Source organism: Lithobates pipiens, unplaced genomic scaffold (genome assembly GCF_037356315.1).
Source record: "Lithobates pipiens isolate NorthernLeopardFrog02 unplaced genomic scaffold, aLitPip1_a1.2 Scaffold_22, whole genome shotgun sequence".
Lineage (NCBI taxonomy): Eukaryota > Metazoa > Chordata > Amphibia > Anura > Ranidae > Lithobates > Lithobates pipiens.
Genome location: NW_027507784.1, coordinates 127,110,720 through 127,133,469, shown reverse-complemented (window position 1 = coordinate 127,133,469; position 22,750 = coordinate 127,110,720). Strand labels below are relative to the sequence as shown.

Here is a 22,750-nt window from a genome sequence, read left to right as displayed (position 1 = left end):
TTCGATCCATGTATGGCCAGCTTAAAGTGGTTGTAAAGGCTAAAGATTTTTGGAAACATTGAATGCATGAAGGTAAAAAACCTTCAGTGTTCAGCTTCCCCTTACACCCCCCCCCCCCCAATACTTACCTAAGCCTGATCCAGTTCCAGCGATGTGCATGAGAGCCGAGGTTCTCCCGGGTCTCTCCCTCCTGATTGGCTGAGATGCAGCAGTGGGAGCCATTGGCTCCTGCTGCTGTCAATCACAGCCAGTGGGGCGAGAGCAGGGGTCCGGGGCTAAGTTGTGCTCTTTGTATTATGGACACGGAGCGAACATGCATGAGTGCCCCCATAGCAAGCCGCTTGGCAGGGTGGGGGGGGGGGTGAGAGCGCTGGTCTGGGGACTCAAAAAGAGGAGGATCGGGACTGCTCAATGCAAAACCTGAGCAGGTAAGTAGGACATGTTTGTTTTTGTTTTGTTTTCTTAATTTTTTTCCTTTACAATCACTTTAAGTGTGTCAAAAATGGGCAAAAGACCCCAATAAAAAGAAGGATGAGGAAATATCGGAACTTTTTCAAACATAAAGATACTTACAATTGGTCTTGTGTCTGACACACATTGGCCCAGCTGACAGTCACATACTCTCTCCCTATAGACCAATGATTCTCAACCAGGTTTCTGTGGAACCCTAGGGTTCCTCCAAAGGTTGTTAGGGGTTCCTTCAGCATTGGGCAATTTCTGCCTCTCAGATAAGTTCCCACTGACACTATTGATCTTTTTAGCTATATGAAAGGAGGTCATTCTTCCCAATGACCACAAGTGTAAGGACCATTCTTCCAACTGACCATCACACTAATGTATCATGAGTTGTAGATTTCTAATTTTTAGCAGGGGTTCCCCCGAGACCAGAGAACTATTTCAAGGGTTCCTCTGTGTTGAAAAGGTTGAGAATGACTGCTATAGACAAAAGCAACTCAAAGGCAGTGAACTAAATCTAGCCATGCACAGTTAGAGTTTCATTTGAAAATAATTATTTTCAAAATGATCATTCAATTTTCTATTGTAACAAGTGTTCTCAATTGTAGCAACGAGAAAAATCAAAGGATGGAATTTTCATTTTTTCTTATTGGAACAAACACAATTCTAACGGTTAACGTACTGTCGTTTTTGTTTAAAAATTGTACTTGTGATTGTAATGTGCATGTGTTAGGTAAAGTTTGATCCAGAAGTAGAACTTTTATTGATTTATCACAAACATTCATTTCTTTTATACTGTACATGGTATGTGCTAGGGTCACAGGCAAAAACATTGTCTCACTTTTGTACATCCCAAAATCAAGTGTTAAAATTGGAACCATTGGTATGGCACTATAACAAAATTCTTAAGGGCTTTCTAATTAAATTTGTCAAGCCACTGATGATACTATCACGTTTTGATAAAAGATTTCTCAGAATTTCTGTACGAATGAAATTCTACCCATGTATGGTTATACTTTTCCTTGCGTAGCTGATTGTCTGCAGAGATTTTGACGCATGCTTAAAAATGTCAGTATGTAATAATTGCAGCTTCAAGGCCTCATTATTGCCTGTTGCTACATGAATTGAATGTAATGGATTGTGTATTGCTACTATATATGGATCTACACATCTGGCTGTAGCTGTGTATATTTGTTTAAGTGTTTATAGTGTTAAATCGCTGGATCTATAAAAGGAGCGATTTGCACTTTAACAGTATTATTTTATTTTACACTGGGGGACGTGTGAAAACATTCAGTTTCTGGCTCCCATTGTGATGTGACATTAAAGACGTTACCTCTTTGCTGTATCCTTAGATCATATGTTGGTCACTAACCGATACCTAGTTGTGTGTATCCAGCAGATTAGGGCATACAAAATGTGACAGATTAGGCGAGACAGGGATTTACTTCAGCATCACTTCTCTCTACACAATAGAAAGAGAGACCCTCCCTGACCTAACATGCACACAATTATCTATTAAGTCCATGAAAGAGGATTCTTCCAATTAGACAACTTTGTTTATGTTGGGTGATTACATTGCATCAAAGATACAAAAGACTACAGGAAAAGCCTAGACAAATTGTGACAACTTTCCACTATCCTGCTTATCCATAACAGCAACTGAAAGAGGTGGACCAAGGCTCCCCGATGACCTTAAAAATAACGTATCCAATCTTTTAAAATGGGCCAAAATAGCTAAATCACCTATCAAGAAGTCATGTTTGAAAAGAAGCCCCAAATGGAATAACATACGAGTTGAGTTAATATTGAACGTAGAGGCCATCATGAAACCCTGCCAACCTTTTCTTTGGAGAAAAGGGAAGAATCACTCAGTGGCACCAGACATTTTCCAGTTTCATCTTTTTAGCAATAACAAAATCTTCCTGTCCTAACTTGTACTTTTCATTGCCAAAAAATGGAAATAACATTCGGGTGACTTGACCTTTTGTGGAATATATACAACTTTTTGTACAAGTAGTAACATATGGAAATGTTTGGATTGAATATTTCCACAATCTTAAAAGCAACAAAGCGATTTTGGCACCAACTCTCAAAGTCCTTTACCTAGCACGCTGCCTGCTGATAAATCTGCATACAATAGGTAAGAGTGGCAAACCTAGCGGCTTCTACTGTGTCTGCACTGTCAGGGGTCCTGTCTAACCCAGTCTCCCAAAGTCACTGAGCTGCTGTCAGGCTAGTGTGACTTTTTTTTTAGTGTCTCCGAGGCAGGAAAGTTACACTATTACCCGCACCATCTAATCAGATGTTAAAATACATGAAAATGCTAGAAAGCCAATAAAGGAAAAAAGCATAGCGATTGCGTTTAATGTTAGGGAACTCTAGGCACTTCACCTTTTAGGAAATGCTTCTAAATAATTCCGTAACAACAGATGCACACATATTCTTGACCTCTCGGTGCATCTATTTTCTTGTTAAAACTGTAAAAAAATTTAAGAAAATATGAGGTTGATTTACTAAAGGCAAATAGACTATGCAGTTGCCCCAGAGCTTAGTAAATGAGCAGCAGCTCTGCTGACTTCCGTCATCTAATCATGTGTAAGCAAAAATGCTGCTTTTAATTCTCCTTGCAGAAAAGAAAATATCCCCTAAGATGGACTTAAAAGGCACATAAGAGTATAGTTGAAGGGAGTATACAAAGTATTTATAATGCAAAAAAATATCTATTAACCCCCCTGACGGTTTTCCCGAGTCTGACTCGGGGTGGATTTTTTATACCAAGAGCGGTATCCCCGAGTCAGACTCGGGACTGCATCGCTGGATCCAGGAGGAGGAATACTCACCTTCTCCCTCGGATCCAGCGTCGTCTCCCCGCTGTACGAGCGAGCCGTGTCTCGCTCGATCTATCACATCGGCGATCTCCGTGCCCTGCGAGCGTTGCGACGCACGGGCACGGAGATCGGCGCCAAATTCAAAAAGTGAAATAAACAGTAAACATACAGTATAATGTAATCTTACAGATTACATTGCTGTATGTAAACATTTCACATCCCCGTTGTCCCTAGTGGTCTGCCCAGTGTCCTGCATGCAGTTTTATATAATAAAAACTGTTCTTTATGCCTGGAAACTGGAGATTGTCCATAGCAACCAAAACTGTCACTGTACATCAAAAATGATTTTAGAGCAGCTAGAAAACAGCGATAATAAATTAGAATCACTCGCAGAATTGAGCGATAGCGATTTGTGGGGAGATTCGTCATCAAATACTGAAAAGTAATGACAGTGACAATTCTGCAACTGAGCAAATTTCAGTGTTTTTGATGTGATTACATTATTGAATAATTTTTATTATTGTTATATTATTATTTGGTACAATTATTTATAATTATTTCTTATATTATAATTTATGATTTCATTTTTCAAACTTTATCATACCCGGGATGTCTGCTAGACTCTGGTTTGGACAGATTTAAGAGAGTTATTCCTAAGAATTGCAGGACTACAATATAAAACGCCAAATTTTCATGCAAAATAATGGTACCGCTTTTAGCACCTAAAATCCGAAATAATCGTACCGCCAGGGAGGTTAATGGTTTAACCATTAATAAATATATTTTTGCATTATAAATACTTTGTATAGTCCTTCAACTATACTTTTATGTGCCTGTAAAGTCCACCCTAGGGGATATTTTCTTTTCTGCTTTCAATACTGGATGTGGCACTAGACTGGCATAATTTTACCGTCCATTTTTTCTTGTCTTTTAATTTTCCTTCCTTTCACGTGATTAGGTACTCTTTGCAAAGTGAAGCTTTACCTCATTTACCAAACTGTGGAGTAACTGCACTTTGCAAAGTGTACAGCCTATTTGCCTTTAGTAAATCAATCCCATAGAGTCACTATGAATGTATGACAGTTGTGTTTTATGAAAATCTTCAATATTCAGTAACCCTGGATGTAAAAATTCAAATATACAGAATTCTATTTGTGTGCTCAAGATTATCAAACATAGATAGGTTTGCTTCAGTAAAGTGAAAAAATAAATGTGTGTTTAAATTGGCTTCCTCTTGCATCACTGAGTAAAACGGTGGTCTCCAAACTATGGTCCACCACAAACAGGATGCAGACCGTAGCTTATCTTTATCTAGCACTTTGGTCACTTTTTCTCATCCCTAACACCAATAATGGGGAGATATTCCTTTCACTGGCACCAGCAATGAGCACTATTACTCCCACTGACAGCAGAGAAAAGAGCACCAATCTTCCAAATGACACCAATGATATGCCACTATTCCTCCCACTGAAACAAGAAACGGGGCACAATTCCTTCCAATGATACCAATGATGGTCCCTATTCCCCCCCGACACTCACTGACACCAATGATGGGGCACTATTCCTCCCAATTACACAATGGGAAACAATTCCTTCCACTGACACCAACTATTCACACCCAACATCAATAATAGGGCACTATTCCTCACACAGACAATAACAATGGGACACTATTTCTCCTACTGACAGCAACAATGAGGTACTATTCCTTCCACTGACACCAACAATGGGGCACTATTCCTCCTTCCACTTACCACAGGCACTAGATCACTTTTAACACTTATTGCTCACCAACCCAGGGCCACTTTTTATTCTCATTGACCACCAACCTTGGGGCATTTTTTACTCAAACTGAACACTGGCGCTCGGGCATTCTGTACTCCATCCTCCCCCTCCCCTCCCAAAGCAAGCCATAGATTGCAGGAAAGAAAATTGCTTGATTCCCCCATCAACACAGTCATTGGGGGATACCTCATGCAGCGCTATTGTGTTCTGGTAGCGGGGAGCCTTCCTGCTGGCGGCTATAGCTGCTGGCAGTGATAGCATGCAAAAGATCCAGCAGGCTGGTTGTACTGAAGTCAATCGATGGATCGACTTCAGTACAACCAGCCTGCCCATAGATGGATTGAATACTGGCAGCTTAAGGCTTGAAGGTTACTGAACTGACCCTTTGGTGAGAAAGTTTTAGGACTCTAGCATTAGTCAGACAGGGCATCTGTTTAGGTCTGAAGTTACACAGAATTCTATATCATCTCAAAAATTTACAAAAATTATCCAATGTCTATGGCTAGCTTCAGAACTGTAGCGTACAGGGGAAAAGTGCACTTCTGGAAATTGATAATCTTTTAAACCTTTTCTTCAACACCTGATCAATCCCACAGGTGTGTGCTCCATGCATAAACATGAAATCCTGGTTGAAATAATCAAGCATACTCATGTCACAATCATTCTTTGTGCCTCGTACACACGGTCGGACCTTCCGACGGAAAATGTGCGTTTGGATCGTGTTGTCGGAAAATCAGATCGTGTGTGGGCTCCATCTGACTTTTTCCGTCAGAATTTCCGACACACAAATTTGAGCGCGGGATCTAACATTTTCCGACAACAAAATCCGATCGTTTAAATTCCGATCGTGTGTAGACAATTCCGACGGACAAAGTGCCACGCATGCTCAGAATAAATTACGAGACGAAAGCTATTGGCTACTGGCCCGTTTATAGTGCCGTCGTACGTGTTCTATGTCACCGCGTTCAGATCAGATTTTCCGACAACTTTGTGCGACCCTGTGTATGCTAGACAAGTTTGGGCCAAAATCCGTCTGAAAAAATCCAGTAGATTTTGTCGTCGGAAAGTCCAACCGTGTGTACAAGGCATTAGAATGATCATACATGTACTGGCTCTTGCGACCCCCATTTACTGTCTATATGAATTTCAAAGAGCGAGGTCCCATCTGGCTGCAATTCTCAAGCTGTCCATAGATAGGAAATGAGACATATGCCAATCCCTTATGTGCTCACAAAGTTATAGCAGGAATTCTATCTTCATTTGGAGGGTGACTGCAGGGCATATAATACAGTGAAATCGTTTTACTTTCCAATTTTATTTACAGTAAACTTATCATTCTTCTCTCATGTTCTAGATAACTTTTGATTTGAATGATAGTTTTTTTTAGCTTTTGTCCTATATTAAAGTATAACTTTCCAAAAAAGTCTTCTAAACTCAACTGCCTAGAAACTTCTATAAACGATCCAGTGTACATGTACTAAAAAAGATAACGTAGAGGAGAGTTCAGGGGCAGCTGAAAAAAACACCCAACTGCTCCTAAATGTCCGTTTACCAGCAACAGTGAACATGAAGCCTAAAGGCCAACCTTTTTATTTATTTTTTATTTTTTTAGGATAGATTGGATAGAGTGGAGATGAATTAGAACATCTGTCAGTTTTTGTCCCCAGGAAAGTATGCTGGGGGGATCTTCCAATGGGGGCACTTATTCTGGTGACCTCTAGGTCCCCAAGAGATTCCCTTTATTTGCAAGGATTTTCTCACTTCCTGTCCTATAGCCAAACAGGAAGTCAGAAAATCTCCCCAATGTGACAAAGAGGGCAAAAAATACAGGGGTTATAATCAAGGCTTTTTTCAGTGGGAATGTGGAGGAACGCAGTTCCGGCAACTCCAGCACTGAATGTATACAATGGCAAGAGGAGCTGGGTTGTGCTGGAGGGTCTCTTGATGCTGTCTGCTGGGGGATCTACTGTAACTGGAGGGAATCTATTTTTGCATGGGGGTCTATTGTTACTGGGTGAAATCTATTGTTGAGAGAGAGATTGATTGATGCAGGGAGATCTGTTGTTGATGCTGGGGGTCTATTTTTACTTTTGTGTTTTTTCATTGCAGGGGGTTTATTGTTGCTGGAGGGGGTGTCTATTGTTGTGAGAAGGATCTGCTGGTGGAGGGGGAGACTATTGTTGTTGGGGGGGTCTGCTACCACTAAGGGGGATTTATTGTTGCTGGTGGGGGTCTATTGTTGCCAGTGAGTCTATTGTTGCTGGGGATGGGATATCTATTATTGCTGGCAGCCGGGGATCTATTTTACTGCTGAAGGGTCTAGTGATGCTGGCTGTTGGGAGATCTGTTGTTACTTAGGTGGTATTTTGTTGCAGAGGGTCCATTGTTGCTGGGGGGGGGGGGTCTATTTATGTGAGGAGGATCTGTTGGTGGAGGGGGAGACTATTTTTATGGGGGGGTGGTCTGTTATCACTTAGGGTGATTTAGTGTTGCTGGTGGGGGTCTATTTTTACCCAGGAATCTATTGTTGCTGGGGGGTATATATTATTGCTGGCAGCAAGGGATCTATTTTACTGCCTTTCTTGTTATCATTAACAAGTTCCATAAAAATTACTTAGCACCAACCACAAAATTGTATTTGGTTCTGTATTCTTTAAAAGGGGTGGTACTGGGAGGTGGGTAGGTGGTGGAACCAAGGGACGGTGATCTGAGGTGGGTACTGGTGAAGACAAGGGGTGACTCGGAAGGAGAGAGTTCCTGCACCTGTCCGCTGATAAAAAAAAAGCCCTGGTTATAACCCCCCTTACTCTATCCAAAATGAAAAAAAACCTTGAGGCTTTACAACCATTTTAAGTGCCTGTTCACACTAACGTGATGCAGGAACCAGCGCGATTCCTGTGGCGGCTCCCGCATCGTATAGGACTCGCAGGAAGTTCACACTGCTCTATGTGACCCGCTGCTGGTGTGAATAGAAAGTTAATGACACCCCCAGATCGGTTCACATACCGCAGTGCAAACTGCCAACTGGTCATGCGATCTGATTCCAGTGTGGACCAAAAAAAAGGGTCCTGCACCATTTTGGTACGAATGCGATGCAAATTCAGCCATTTGCATCTCACAGACTTAGCATGCGATCTGCAAAGCCTTGCGGTGCAAATTACATACGATGTCTGACATCGCACCAATGTGAACCCAGCCTAAGCTTTTACAAAACACACTTCCAGAATACACTGCGTTCAAAGTCATTTGTCACTGTCAACAGCCAGAATTCACACAAAAACACTCCCAAACTCACATCAAAAACAATAAACATTTTGGCTAGATAGTAGTCAGAAAGTTAGATGTTACAGTAAAACCTTGGTTTGCAAGCATAATTCGTTCCAGAAGCATGCTTGTAATCAAAAGCACTCTTATATCAAAGCGAATTTCCACATAGGAAATAATGGAAACTCCGATGATTCGTTCCACAACCATTTATTCATACAAAAATGATTACGGCAACAAAAAAATGCAGTATAAAGTGTACTGTAAACATAAAACAAATAAGATTGCACTTCAAAATACAGTACTGTACAGTAGTAGGAATACAGTACTATACAGTAGTAGGAATACAGTACTATACAGTAGTAGGAATACAGTACTATACAGTAGTAGACATACAGTACTGTACAGTGGTAGGAATACTGTACTGTACCTCTGTGATGCAAAAGTTTTAAGGTAAAAAAAAGAACGTTCACAGTGACAATGTTAAGGAATCTGGTGCTCACCTATTTAAAGCCGCTGGTGTACACAGCTCTGTATGTGGCAGAGGTTGGTGCTCATCTATTTAAGGCCGCTCTGTATACAGTACTGTATGTTCAGTAAAGCTGTTGGTGTAGAGTACAACGCTGATGTGGCCACAGGTTCAGCTGACAGCGCTTCCTAGAGAACTCGGGAACTGTTGACATCACTTCCGGGTACGCCCGCTCCTACTGGGAGTGTCTGAGTGTCTCCAGGAAGTGCTGGGAGCCACCACCGCCTGCAAATCTCTGGTCACATACAAAGCTGTACACCTGCGGCTTCACTGTACATATACACAGCGACTTTACATGGATGAGCAGCAGACTCCTTCCCATTGTCAGTGTAATTCTTTTTTTTTTTTACATAAAAAAAAAACAAAAAAAAACACTCGTATTTCAAGACAGAGCTTGCAGATCAAGGCAATTTTTTTTTTAAATTGCTAGTTTTTCAAAACGCTCGTAAATCGCGTTACTCGTAAACCAATGTTTCACTGTAATCGATTTTTAGCATCTGAAATAATCTTTTCTCTCCCAGATTTTCAGGCAGTAAAATGTGTACAGGTAGTTTGTTTCTACCAACACTTATCTATTATCTATAGGGACCTTTTAAAAAAGCACCTGCATACAAAACAAGTTTAAATAAACAGTTACACTCAGTATTAATTACTTCTTCGCATCTGCCAATACTGACAAGAATACGGCTTTGCAGCAAGTTACCAAGTTCCCTTGTAACCCAATTCCTCTGTGATTTAGGACAATGAGGTAGGGATTATGATTAGTTTTCTGGACAATAGAAAGCGGATCTGAGTGAAACAGGTAAGTATGATCAAGTTGTGTGATTTACCTTCAAAAGAGGTCCAGCTAAACAGGTTTATCCAAATTAGATTAAATGGGGTTTATTGTATTGTTGGATTGCGGTCTTCCTCGGAATCACAAAGGATGTTGGTACTTTATCCCTGCAGGGACAGAAAGTAATTTAGGTAAGATGGTTTTGTAATTTGTTTAGTTACAATCAGGGGGGTTACAAACGCTCTTTTAATGTCGTCTAAGTCAAGGCTATACAACCTTTGCTGAGAAAGCATAGCACTTAACACAACACTCTTGAGATGAACAGTCTGTGGATGTTCAATAGATATACATGCATTTCATTCAATTCTTTACACTCAAGTGTGTACAAAACAACTTTAAGTTAAAATGTACAGATATTTTAAGGTATAAAAAGTAATTAGGATATATACATTGACAATTTTTCCACCTAATTCAAGATCTGAGCGAGTCTGATTTACTAAAACCGGAGAGTGCAAAATCTGATGGAGCTGTGCATGGCAGCCAAGCAGCTTCTAACTTCAGCTTATTCAATTAAGCTTTGAAAAAAAACAAAAAAACCTGATTGACTTCTATGCAGAGCTGCTCCCAATTTTGCACTCTCCAGTTTTAGTAAACCAATCCCATTGTGTTTTTTTGCAAGGTTTGTTCAATGGTATATCAAAAGCCTACAGCACTTCCTTGGCATTTGCTGAGCTGCTAGAAAGCATGTGTCAGATAAAAACTAAGGCAAAAAAAAAAAAACAGGAAAAAATAAGGAATTCCTTCCTTCTAACCACTTGCTAAAGGCTTCCATTATTGTGAATGGATGCTGCTGGAGTGTGCCCAATTGCTTGCTTTCTATGACAGCCTTGGAACACTCCAAGGCGAGTCCCATGTGACATGGTTGCCAAAAGGTTAAAAAAAAGTTCCAAAATTCATCAAAAAAGCATTTCAAACAGTGGCAAAATACTTAGAAAACTGGCAATGATATGGAAATAGGAAAACATTTTTGTAAATACCTATGACAGACTGCCTACTAACTTCTTGCTAACTGCTCAAATTATTTTAAAAAGGAGCAGATGGAGTAAGCACAAGTGGTTATAAGCAACTAATGGCTATGGACAAATCCAAGAAGTGTCACACTAGCTGCCTAAAGATAAACCAGTTTTTGACCACCTGTACTGTCCTATTCATTTGCAACCTAAACTTGTAAAGCCGGAAGTTGAGAGCCTATTAGGGCTTGTGTGCACTACAAAGACCATCCATTAGTAACCAGCTTCTTCACACCAAGTCTGTTTAGCTGCAGTTTTCTGCACACGACTGCATATGTTGGGTGTGAACAAGGCATATAGAAAACAACTGCTTTCTATGTTCCTTCACACCATACATGTGTAATAGTGTGCAGAAGAATACAGCTCAGTGGCTATGGTGTGAACAAGGCCTAAAAGTGCCCCGGCACATAACGACTGAGTCACAGGTGACAACCCTTCAGCAACAGGATCACTAAAGAGAGCACTCACCTGCATTCTTCTGGTTCAGCCAGTAAATAAAAGACTCTGCATGGCTAAGTGAGTGTCCTCTCTGCTCACTTAGAAATCCTGTTGCTGGTCCATTCCACCAACAGCAGAATTACCTGTGTGACTTGGACCTAACAAGACAGATGTCAATCTGTCTTGGGGTAACCATACCAGTCATCCACAAAATTCCAATCCAACTGTTCCAAAAACTAAGGGTATCAGGTTGAGAGGGAAAAAAGGGTACTGTTCTGCTTAAAATGTTCATCTTTTCACAAAAAACAAAAAAGGTGAAGACCCTCCATCCTCCCCACCTCCCCAGTCCCCACTGTACTTACTTCCGCGGATGATTAGCTGTTACACAGCTGGCGCAGCGGTCTGGGGATTTGAAAGATTACCTCTTTTTTCACCATCTTTACTTGGGGATAGAACAGACTGAATCTGATTTGTCAAAGCAGTCACGCGCTAGCTAGAGTTGCTCTGATCCATCCCAGAAGAAGACTGTGGCTTTCAAGTTCCTACACTGCTGCATCGACTGCGTGGGCAGTGAAACCTAATCACCTATGAAGTTAGTTCACCTTTTCTTTTTTTGTGAAAAGGCTAACAACTTACACTTACACTAAAGTAAGCTTGATGTCTACTGGTAACAGAAGTAAAATGCAAACACCTAGAGGTGCCTGCGTCTACATTTCAACAACTTTATTAGTACCCTGGGAGCCAACAAACTAAGGAGATTTATTATGTAAATTCTAACTATCCCTCCAAAATTGAAGGATGGGCCTTCCCTAATTATTGATTCATTACTGTGATAAATGGCGACTGAAGTGTGAAAGGTCGGAAGACGGGCAAAAAAATCTGAATGCGCAAAAAATGGGTATTGCGGCTCATTGACACCCATGATGATGTTTAATAATGTTACGCATTTATTAACTCTCAGCAGGTGACAGGCTCACTTCAGCATTGGGTATGGCAAAACACAAGTTCACTGTACTGGTTTATTTATCTATTTACATGTGTAAAGACAATGGCACTTGTAAAGTAGGCAGACAGGGTGTGGCTACTACTGGCCCCCATCAGTACACAAGTTTTTAAAGTTGGCCCTTCCACTGCTGTGGATGTAAACCCAAGTGCCTCGTCCTACAATTATTCTACATTGTATGTTTCAAAAGAGCAAATTCATGGTATAGCAGAGGACAGACAGTGTTTTGCCTGTGTTGTATGCTAATGATGATAATTATGTCATAACAGCATACCCATAATGACCTCATCCGGCAAAATCTGTACAGTTTATTTCATATTACTTCATGTCTACACTACCTAATATTAAAAAAAAAAAGTCCTAAAAAACGAAATGGTTTTGAAATAATCAGAAGGAGATTTTAGCAGGAGAAAAGTTAATGTATTTTTTGACACAGTTCCCAGGACTTTTCTTGATCTCACTTCTTTACTGTTTGCTCTTGTGAAATGTCAGAAAATGCCCTTTAGAAATGATCCTCCCCGAAACTGGGGTAATAAGGCACCCTGGTGAGCTCTTTATTCCATCCACCTCATAGAAACCCAGCAGCTATTCTCTGTTCTGTCCCCTGCTGTCTGTCTCTCTCACTCCCTCTCATTTCTTTCCTTTTCTTCATCAGCTCCCATTCCCGACTCTCCCCTTTCACACTCCTTTTTTCCTCTTATTTCCCTTCCAGCCTTTAAAGTCAAACTGCATCTCCTTTCTCATTTTCTAGCAATCTTCCTGTCCTTTGAGGGTACAAATTGGCTGTGCCTGACTGATCTCGGGATCCCCGCTGTACCTTCATATCCCCGGGCTTGGGGTGCTCACACTAACCACGCAGATTAACCCTATCACAGGACGTTGTAAACCCGGCCTGGAACACAATGTATATGCCTGTTTTACATTAATTATTCTCCTTTGGGCGTTGTTTTATTGTGCAGGCACTATTTCCCAAGGGATACCCATTTTTAGTGCTACATATTATTTTATTATAACAAATAAACAATTATTCAACCTCTTCTGTCATGTATGCAGAGAACAGAGTTGAATTACCATTTGTAATGTTAACGTTGCTTTGCATTTATCAAGCTGAGTAATTTGCAGTGGAAAACCAGTATGATAGCCTTCTGTTTAAACATTTATAACACCACGACATCCGCAGTGGAGTTAAGAGTTTAGATTAGTCTAGACCACTTTTCAACACAGAGGAACCCTTGAAATAATTTTCCAGTCTCAGGGAACCCCTACTAAAAATTACTCTATCTACAACTCATGATACATTAGTGTGATGGTCAGTGGGAAGAATGCTCCTTACACTTGTGGTCAATGGAAAGAACTATCCCCGTAGAGATAAAAAGATCAACGGCGTAAATGGGAACTTATCCAAGAGGCAAAAATTGCTCAAAGAACCGCTATCAACCTTCTAGAGGGACCCTGATTGAGAAACCCTGGTCTAGACACTCTAGATAAATACCAAAATAATACTAAAATTAGCATGATTTTATGAACATTATTGTGAACAAAGACTTTTTATTATTTACATTATATAATATTTGTATTATATCTTAATGTATTTATATTATCTATTTAGGAGAAGGGAATAATGAGAATGGACACAGCCCTGGGCAAATAAGAACACCCAAACTCAAAGGTAGGAAAGACCAAGACTGGGGATTATGGCAAAGAACTTTCCCTAGTGGAATCACACCTTCACTCACTTTTACCACTTCCTTCCATCTTACCCTCCTCCTCTTCTTTTTAGCAAACTGCAACCAAATTTTTTATTTATTTTTTGATCGGGGGGTATATCTTTCTCACCTAGGTGAGAATGACATATCCCCTCCCAAAGCCACCTGGGATACCCAAGTCATGCACCCCAGAAGCTTTGTGGCTGTGTAGAACACACTGTGCATGTACAGTGGACGGAGCATCATCTGGGGACAGCCAGCCTTCTGATGACATCAGCAAAGAACCGAGTGTGCGGCAGGACAGCATCGGATTTGCTGGGTGGGTGAGTATACATTTTTAGCTCAACCCAGGAAAGGTAAGAGGGGGTTAACGTCAAAATTACCCGGGGGTGAGGTGGTTTACGATTATAGATCAACATGACTATTTTGATTCAAACATGATTTCAAAATCTATGTTGACACCTTAAGACATAACTTTTAATGGATGACCGGATCCCACCATAACCAAAAACATAAATTTATAGGTGGAGCGCCTCTTACCTCCTTCCTTGTGGCTATAGAACTAGCAGGTCCAGTTACAGAAACTAAGACTTTTTACCTTGTGTTTAATTCCTAGCAATTTCGTAAACTTTTACATAGGGCTTTTCGCCCTCCTATTCTTTGTATATCCCTCAATTAACAATAATAAAGGATTTGTCACCTAGGTTGCAAGACACAATTGTTTGGAATAAACAAAAGGTTTCACATGGAAATACCTTAATGGACATAAGTAGCAGACTTTGGGCACCTGCCTACAAACAATATACTTCTACAGGTCTTTGTAATAATTCTCTCCATACCTCCTTTAGTGAGCTATGTTGTTATTCATTAAGGTGTTCTGAAGCTTCATTAAAGTTTGTATTTTTACATCAGCCATTCAAAGCTGTGTTTACTTTAATTATGTAAATGAATTAAGAAGACATTTGTTTTAGTTTTTTTCAATTTTGCTTTAACAGAATTGTGTCTGATAGGGTTAATGCCGAATGTAGTCTATGCTCAGAGACCCCTTTGTCCAGGATTGTGTACTACACATGGGTGGGTTGGCAACCTTTGGCACAAAGTGATGCCTAGCTGATCAAAAGCCAACTTTGTGCTACTACAACTGGAAGGCTTCCACTGTTTTGCTAAAACAATGTTTTTCCAGCACATCATAAACTTTCGTGGCAGTGAGCGGATTCAATGAGCCATTTAAAAGCTCTTCTCCTCATCTACTTCAGGTCTACACACACAGATTTGTCATTTGTTTTTGACTGCATTGTGAGGCAAAGGTGATTTATGTATACTGGCAATCCTAGCACAACACCTGTAATTCAACTTGCCAAAAGCCTTGCACATCATCACCTTCCCCTCTCTGTACGATCCAATTCTTAATTATTGGCTCCTTTGTAGGACAGCAATTAAATGACTCATTGATATGTGTGCTAAACTATTACAAGTACTTCGCCCTGTCTGCTATTACCATACTAGTTATATTCCCAACACACTTCTTCCTAGGAAGATCCTAGAGTAAGGGGAGGGGGCTGTGCAAACAACCATCTGGTTAACTGGCTAAGAGAAATGGTATATCCCCAGCACACCATGGATCTATACCAGTGATGGCGAACCTTGGCACCCCAGATGTTTTGGAACTACATTTCCCATGATGCTCATGCACTCTGCAGTATAGTGGAGCATGATGGGAAATGTAGTTCCAAAACATCTGGGGTGCCAAGGTTCGCCATCACTGATCTATACCATATAGTCCAGATATTAATTGAAGCAACCACATCAGGGAAGGCATGCCTGACAAAGGGGTCTTGAGCTGCCCCAAAACATTGCACTGGTACTAAAGCTAAGTTCACACAAACGGACAGTAAAAACAGATGGTTGATCCTCCTTTTTACCGCCCACCTATAGTGGGACATTGGGGGTTATTTACGAAAGGAAAATCCACTTTGCACTACAAGTGCAAAGTGCACTTGGAAGTGCAGTCGCTGTAAATCTGAGGGGTAGATCTGAAATGAGTGGAAGCTCTGCTGATTTTATCATCCAATTATGTGCAAGCTAAAATGCTGTTTTTTATTTTCCTTGCATGTCCCCCTCAGATATACAGTGACTGCACTTCCAAGTAGTGCACTTTCAATGCAATTTCAAGTGCGCTTGTAGTGCAAAGTGGATTTGCCTTTCGTAAATAACCCCCTGTTGTCTGCAGTGCCACTGCTGCGAAAATTTGCAGTGTGGCAAATTTTAAATCAGCATGTCAAGTTTGGCAAATGGTTTGGGACTGCGCCACAACCACGTGCCAAGTGCCGGTACAGTATTTTAATGTGAAATATCCGTTGGGGTAAAAAAAAAAGACATTCACAAGGCAGCAGTATCACATCCTGAATGCCTGTAAACCATCTCTAAACTCCTGAAAAGGCAATACATCGCAAATCGTTTGTCAGATAATCTGGCGCAGCTTTGCATGGTAGCCAATCAGAATCCAGTTTCAACTTGTTCAATTTGACATAAAAAAAATGGAAGCTGATTGGTTTCTATGCAGAGCTGCACCAGATTTTGCACTCTCCAGTTTTAGCAAATCAACCTCAATATGATATAGATCTATGGTGTGCTGGTGATATACATTCTCGTCTATCTTCTATTACTCAGCTCTGCTCTAGAACAAGTGCAAGTTTCCAGATCTCTGGATCTGATCCTTAATCTACTAATACTTAACATACAATAAGCCAACAAGTGCACAGTCAACCCATCTCTATTGCGCAGCGGCAATCAATGAAACTTCCAGCAGCCCCAAAGACAGGTAAGCTGACATAAAGAGGGTTATTTACGAAATCAAAAAAAAAAAAAAATCAAATCCACTTTGCACTGCAAGTGCACTTGGAAGTGCAGTCATTCTAAATCTTAGGGGTAGATCTAAAATGAGTGGAAGCTCTGCTGATTTTATCATCCAATCATGTGCAAGCTAAAATGCTGTTTTTTATTTTCCTTACATGTCCACCTCGGATCTACAGCAACTTTACTTCCAAGTGCACTTTAAGTGCACTTTCAAGTGCACTTGCAGTGCAAAGTGGATTTTCCTTTAGTAAATAAACCCCCAAAATCACCTTGACTGAGACTCATAACTTTGTACGGAGCCCAAGAACTTCCCAAACGAACAGAGCAGACTATGCAGGACCTTGCAACTTCCCTACGAAGCCAACAAAAAGCACACGACTCTACTGGATGTGGTCTGGACTAGTCTTTTCTTAAATGCAAACTGAGTTTTTTCACAGGTTGGGGCACAAAAAAAACAAAGGCACAGCAGTAAACTGCCGCACGTGGAAATGTGTCTGCACAACATTGTACTTTATTTTCTGAAAGCATCCCAAGGAATAAAAATAAAAAGCTAAATGCTGGGATGCAGTTAGGTGACACATAAGACACATGACTGCCTATACTTATATTTACTGGGTATTTTTTTTTTTTTGTTAATCTTTGCTGTGATTTATATTGCAGAGTTCAGGCCGGGGAGTGTTTATTTCTAAGCAGCAATTTAAAAGTGCTATACAAGTTAATGGGTGGCAAACAAATGGCTGAAGGATGATAGAAGTTAACCCCAGCGGCCAGAGGTCACGCACAGAGCTTGTATATAGCACTAGCATGTCACTGGGTCCTGCATCATTGCGCCTATAATAAAATGACTCACGGGGGCTGATTTACTAAAGGCTGCTCACCTAGCATGGTGAATGTCAATGAATAAGGTGAACCATTGAACACTTGATGATGTGCGAAGAGGGGGTTGGGTGGGGGGGGGGGGGGGTTAAATAAAAGATTTGTATTCAAAGTGAACATAACTTCATCTTATCCACTAACACTCACTTTGAAAAGTGAACAAGCACTGTCTGCTCCCTTAGCAAGTCAATCTAAGTGTGGCTATACTGCAGAAAGTTTGTTGTGTAAAGCTGGCAATACATTATACAATTTTCTTGTTCAATTTACCTTCAACTATGTAGTGCAAGGGCCTGCCTGACTGCATACAATGTGTTCGCATTTAGGTTTGACCTCATATGGTTTTGGTAAACATAAAGGAAAACTGAACAAGAAAATGATATAATGTATGATTAGGCTAAGTGATTAAATTTTTTGGCTAATTTAGATAATTAAAATGTAATCACATAGATCCCTTTTTCAAACTTTGTACAATTTTATAAAGTCTAGAGGGGATCTAAGGCAACCTTAAATCTTGCATACTTAATACCTAAAGTTAGCCAGTAAAGGGTATCTTTTAGACCACTCTCACACCTGAACGATTTATACCACATTTTTCCAAAGTACTTCAACACACAGCATCAATATACCCAATATATTCAATAGTGCCCAGTCACACCTGAGCATCATGTCACTTAAAGCTTTACGCTCAAAGCTTGAAAAAGTATAAAAGCTTCTTTCTGGCCCTCATAGACCTCAATAAGAGCATCTATAAAAGCCTGTTTTTTTATGTGACTTCTTAATTCTCCTCCACCTAGCCTTCCATTAGCAAAAAATAAATAAATTAAAAAAAAACGCAAACTTAAAAACACCAAAAAAAGTGTATACAAATGCACAAAAAAATAAAAAAAATAAAAACGCTCCAAAATTACTCAAGTGTGAATGGGGGGTTAAACTCCAAACTTTCTCCATGAATCAATATCTAACATTGTAGGATGCTCTAATACTGCAACTTGCAAAATCAGCAACTTTGTACATGTTTTTAAATAAATAGGTATGTTTATTATATCTATAATATACAAAATAGTGATAGAAGAGTTGTTAGGAGTAAAAAGATGATACATTACAAAATACATAAAATAAACAAAGGTAAAGTAGAAGATGCAATACTGACACACACACATGCATATAGATAGATAGATAGATAGATAGATAGATAGATAGATAGATAGATAATATAGATAGATAGATAGATAGATAGATAGATAGATAGATAGATAGATAGATAGATAGATAGATAGATATAGAGATACAGAAACAGATATGCATAGACATATAAATATATGGTTATATAGATCTGTGGATTAGCACTAATGTCCCGCATGAAATGATCGATTATAGTAGACTTGAACAGAAGTTTTCCTCCAGTTGGTGGGACCCTCCTGGTGGTGTGCCGCCTGTGATCAGTACATGGAGGAGAGGTGCCCTCACTGCCCTCCTGGCTGTCTATCACCAGACTCCCCATCACCCATCATATAATAAATGGTCCTCAGTCAGTGATCTCTATAAGAAGGGTCCCCCTGATGAGTGTCACCTCTCCAGAGTCATTCCAGAAAAAGTTCTATGTGACAAGTCCCCCCGCCACTACTGCCCACCATAAAATGACAATCAGGTAATAGGACAAGCCTGGGTGGAGTCACATCCCCCCCTCCCTTGTCACATAGGTGACTTTTAACCCCATCGGCTTACCCTGCTGCTGAGATGGCGCTGACCTAGACCGGAGCAGTGTTCTCACTAGTTCTCTCTGTCTGCTCTATGAGTTCTCAGCGCTCATGAGCTTCTATATATAAGATAGACGTGCGGCGCCGCTAGGGGGAGCCCTCCCGTGTGTGTGTATAGGAGGAAGGGAGGGAGGGTCAGCCGCACGCGCTGCATGTCCCCCGGCTCACACTGACGTTGGTTGTAGGAGGGGGGGGGGGGGGGGAGGAAGGACGGTACACCCGGATCACACACTATGGGGACAGCTGGCAGTGCGGGGTCAGGTAGATGGAGATGTGACAGCAGGCACACACTCCTTCTGCTGGGACACACAAAACTTTTCTCAGATCCGCAGACTGAAGTTTTTCGGTGCAGAGAACTTCAACTGGTTCTTCTCCGGAGATCAGAAGAGTGACATGGTGTCTGCATTTTTACAGGACTATGGCTGTTTTTATTTCCTAAAGCTGACCACACACCATACAATGTGATTGGACAATCTCCCATAAATCCACTATTGTAGTGCAAGGACCTGCCTGATTTAATCCACATTGATTGTTTAGGGTTCCTTCATTTAACATAGTTTTGGCAGATCTAAAGGAGATTGTACAGAGATTGTAAAAACCTCACATAATGCTTAGGTTTGTCTTGAAATTATATAGTTTTAACAACTAACTTTAATTGACCCTCCCTGGTTGTGTGCCACCTGTGATCAGTACATGGAGGAGTGGTGCCCCCAATTGACAGCAGCGGGAGCCAATGGTGCCTCTGCTGTGTCTCACCCAATCAATGGGTAGTGTCCTGGACGGCCAAGGCACTCGTGGACATCGCTGGATAGAGATGGGGCTCAGGTAAGTATTAGGGGTGCTGAGGGGAACTGCTGCACACTGAAGGTCTTTTATTTCAATGCATAGAGCACATTAAGATAAAAAACCTTATGCCTTTACAATCACTTTAAATCTTACCACTACTGACATGCACACCCTAATCACCCTGTGTGGCGCAGATTCCCCAAAAAATAAATAAAAACTACTGACACTAAGGGGGTGGGAGAGAGCAAGTCAGCCATCACAAATGGTGAGGCCCCTTGCACAGATTTTGGCCTGCCCCCCCCCGGCCTGACCGTCAACATTCCCCAGGGCCCGCCCTCTGTGTGTCTCATCGAATGTGTCCACTGGCCATCCCACGTCCTCCTTCTCCATCCCATGTTCTCTCTCCCATGTCCTCTTCATCCTCCTGCAATCCCATCTCCTCTATCCCATGTCCTCCTCCGCCAGTTTCATCTCCTCCATCCCATGTCATCCTCCTCTAGTCAATTGTCCTCCTTCTCCTCCTCAGTCTCATCTCTTCCTACCACAAAAGGGGTGAAGTGGGACAGGAAGGGAGCAGGGGAACAGGTGGGGGCAGTGGGTTAGGAGGGAAGAGTGTCACAGGAGACAAGCAGCAGGAAAGGGGGGCGGGCAGTGGAACTGGAGGGGGAAGTGTCAAGGGAGGAGGTCAGGGGGGCAGCAGGACAGGTGGAAGGCAGTGTTACAGGTGGGGGACAGTGGGACAGGTAGGAGGGAGTGGGATAGGTGGGAGGCAGTGTCACAGGTAGGGGGGCAGTGGGACAGGTGGGAGGGAGTGGGACAGATGGGAGGCAGTGTCACAGGTAGGGGGGCAGTGGGACAGATGGGAGGCAGTGTCACTGGTAGGGGGGCAGCGGGCAATAAGGCACCAAGTGAGTTTAATTACCACCTTAATCAGCCACAGAACCTGTGTAATTAATATGTGTTCAGTTTTAGGCCCGGTTCACACCACTGCGGGGGGAGATCCGGATGTGATTCGCACAGCAAATCACATCCGATCTCCGTAGCGATGCGAGTTCAGCCATACAGATAGTATGGCTGAATTCGCAGCGCTCCCGCAGCAAACTCGCACGGGACCCTTTTTTGGGTCCGCAACAGAATCGGATCGCATGGGTGTTCACACCATGCGATCCGATTCCTGTGCGAGTCGGCAGATCGCACTGCGATATGCCGACGGATCTGGGGGTGTCATTAACATAACATTGACACTCCCAGCCGTCCGCATAGGGCAGTGTGAACTGCCGGCGGGAGGTGTGCGATGCGGGTAAACGCCGCGGATTTGCGGCGTTCCCGCATCTCTATAGTGTGAACCTGGCCTTAAAGGGATGAGGTGGCAACCCTAGGGGCAGCGGGACAGGTGGGAGGGAGTGTCACAGGTAGAGAGGCAGCGGGACAGGTGGGAGGGAGTGTCACACACACCTCGGGAAGCACCAGTCCTCCCAGCTCTCACCTGTCCAGCAGTGGGTTGGTTCTGCCTCACCTTTTGAATGCTGCCCGACGCCTGATCCCCATCCATTGGACGATGGCTCATGTTCCTAGCAGAGCTGATTCGATCCGCTTGGTCAATACCATTATGGCAGTGAAGTGGGTGGCAACTTGTAAAGACAGATATGAGAAGTTCTATGGTGTTTGGGCCACCTGGATCAATTATACTTCTAACGTTTCCCAGTCTCCCCAACCTGCCACTTCTGGGTCCTCTTTGACTCTATCTTTATTACCGGGGAACTAAAGCAATGTTGTATGCTGCTGTTATAGATTGGGACAGGCTTGCTGCAGATCTACGTTTTTTCAGACCATTTTTGATATCGATTTATCTGAATCCAGTTATAGTGCTGATTGTTTTTGGTTTATCTACAGGTTATTCTTGTTTTCTATTATGCATAAACCTATTCCCCATCTCCTTTGCTTCCCCTCTTTCCTATCCCCTCCCCACCCTTTATATCCACTCCCATTTTCACCGTTTTTTTTTCTCTTTTTCCTGGTTTCAGGTGTGGATTTTTAAGCTCATGATTGGTACGGCATCTCACAAACATAACCCCCAGTCTTGTCTGAGGAAGAAATTGGAATGATTATTTAATGTACGTAACTGAATGTACCGATGAGTCATTAATACCATTCTTGACTAATTGTAATTTGTGATGTGGTGCCGTTTTGCTGCCCTTTTGGGTGCTTTTCCCTTCTTTTTTCTGTATACCATATGTTACTTTTGAAAACGAAAATAAACATTAATAAAAAGAAAAAAAAAATACTGACACCATCCACTGCCCTACTTACACCAATCTTTGCCCTACTGACACCGTCTATTGCTCTGCTGACACGTTAGTATATATACACATGCAAGTATGTTTAAAGCGGAGGTCCACCCTAAAGTGGAGCTTCTGCTCATTGGAACCCTCTCCGGCGCCACAATCTGCACCTTTCAGGGGGGAGGGGGGTGCAGGTACCTGTACAGTACAGGTATCTGCATCCACTTCCGGTGTAGATTCTGCAGAAGGTACGCCCCTTTCCGCAGAATCTACGCCCCTTTCCGAAGGTCCCCCACTGCCTGCTGGGAAACACACGGATCCCAGAGACAGCGGGGA

At 41.9% G+C, this 22,750-nt stretch overlaps 1 protein-coding gene and 1 long non-coding RNA gene across 3 annotated transcripts in view; one reads left to right on the top strand and one right to left on the bottom strand.

Moving 5' to 3' along the window:
- The window catches only part of ACKR3 (atypical chemokine receptor 3), a 28,134-nt gene extending 8,707 nt beyond the window's left edge, over positions 1-19,427 (bottom strand). Inside the window, exons 1-2 of one of the 2 annotated variants that reach the window (XM_077448239.1) lie at positions 19,315-19,427; positions 9,696-9,807 (exon numbers count right to left, since the gene is read on the bottom strand). The gene's annotated coding sequence lies outside the window, so the exon portion shown is untranslated. The remainder of the gene's footprint in view (positions 1-9,695; positions 9,808-19,314) is intronic. The other variant, XM_077448240.1, reaches the window with a different exon arrangement.
- Positions 1-22,490, top strand: part of LOC143924158 (uncharacterized) — a 67,039-nt gene extending 44,549 nt beyond the window's left edge. Inside the window, exons 3-4 of the long non-coding RNA XR_013261831.1 lie at positions 13,761-13,820; positions 22,157-22,490. This is a non-coding gene — a long non-coding RNA (uncharacterized LOC143924158). The remainder of the gene's footprint in view (positions 1-13,760; positions 13,821-22,156) is intronic.
- Positions 22,491-22,750: the final 260 nt, after the last annotated feature.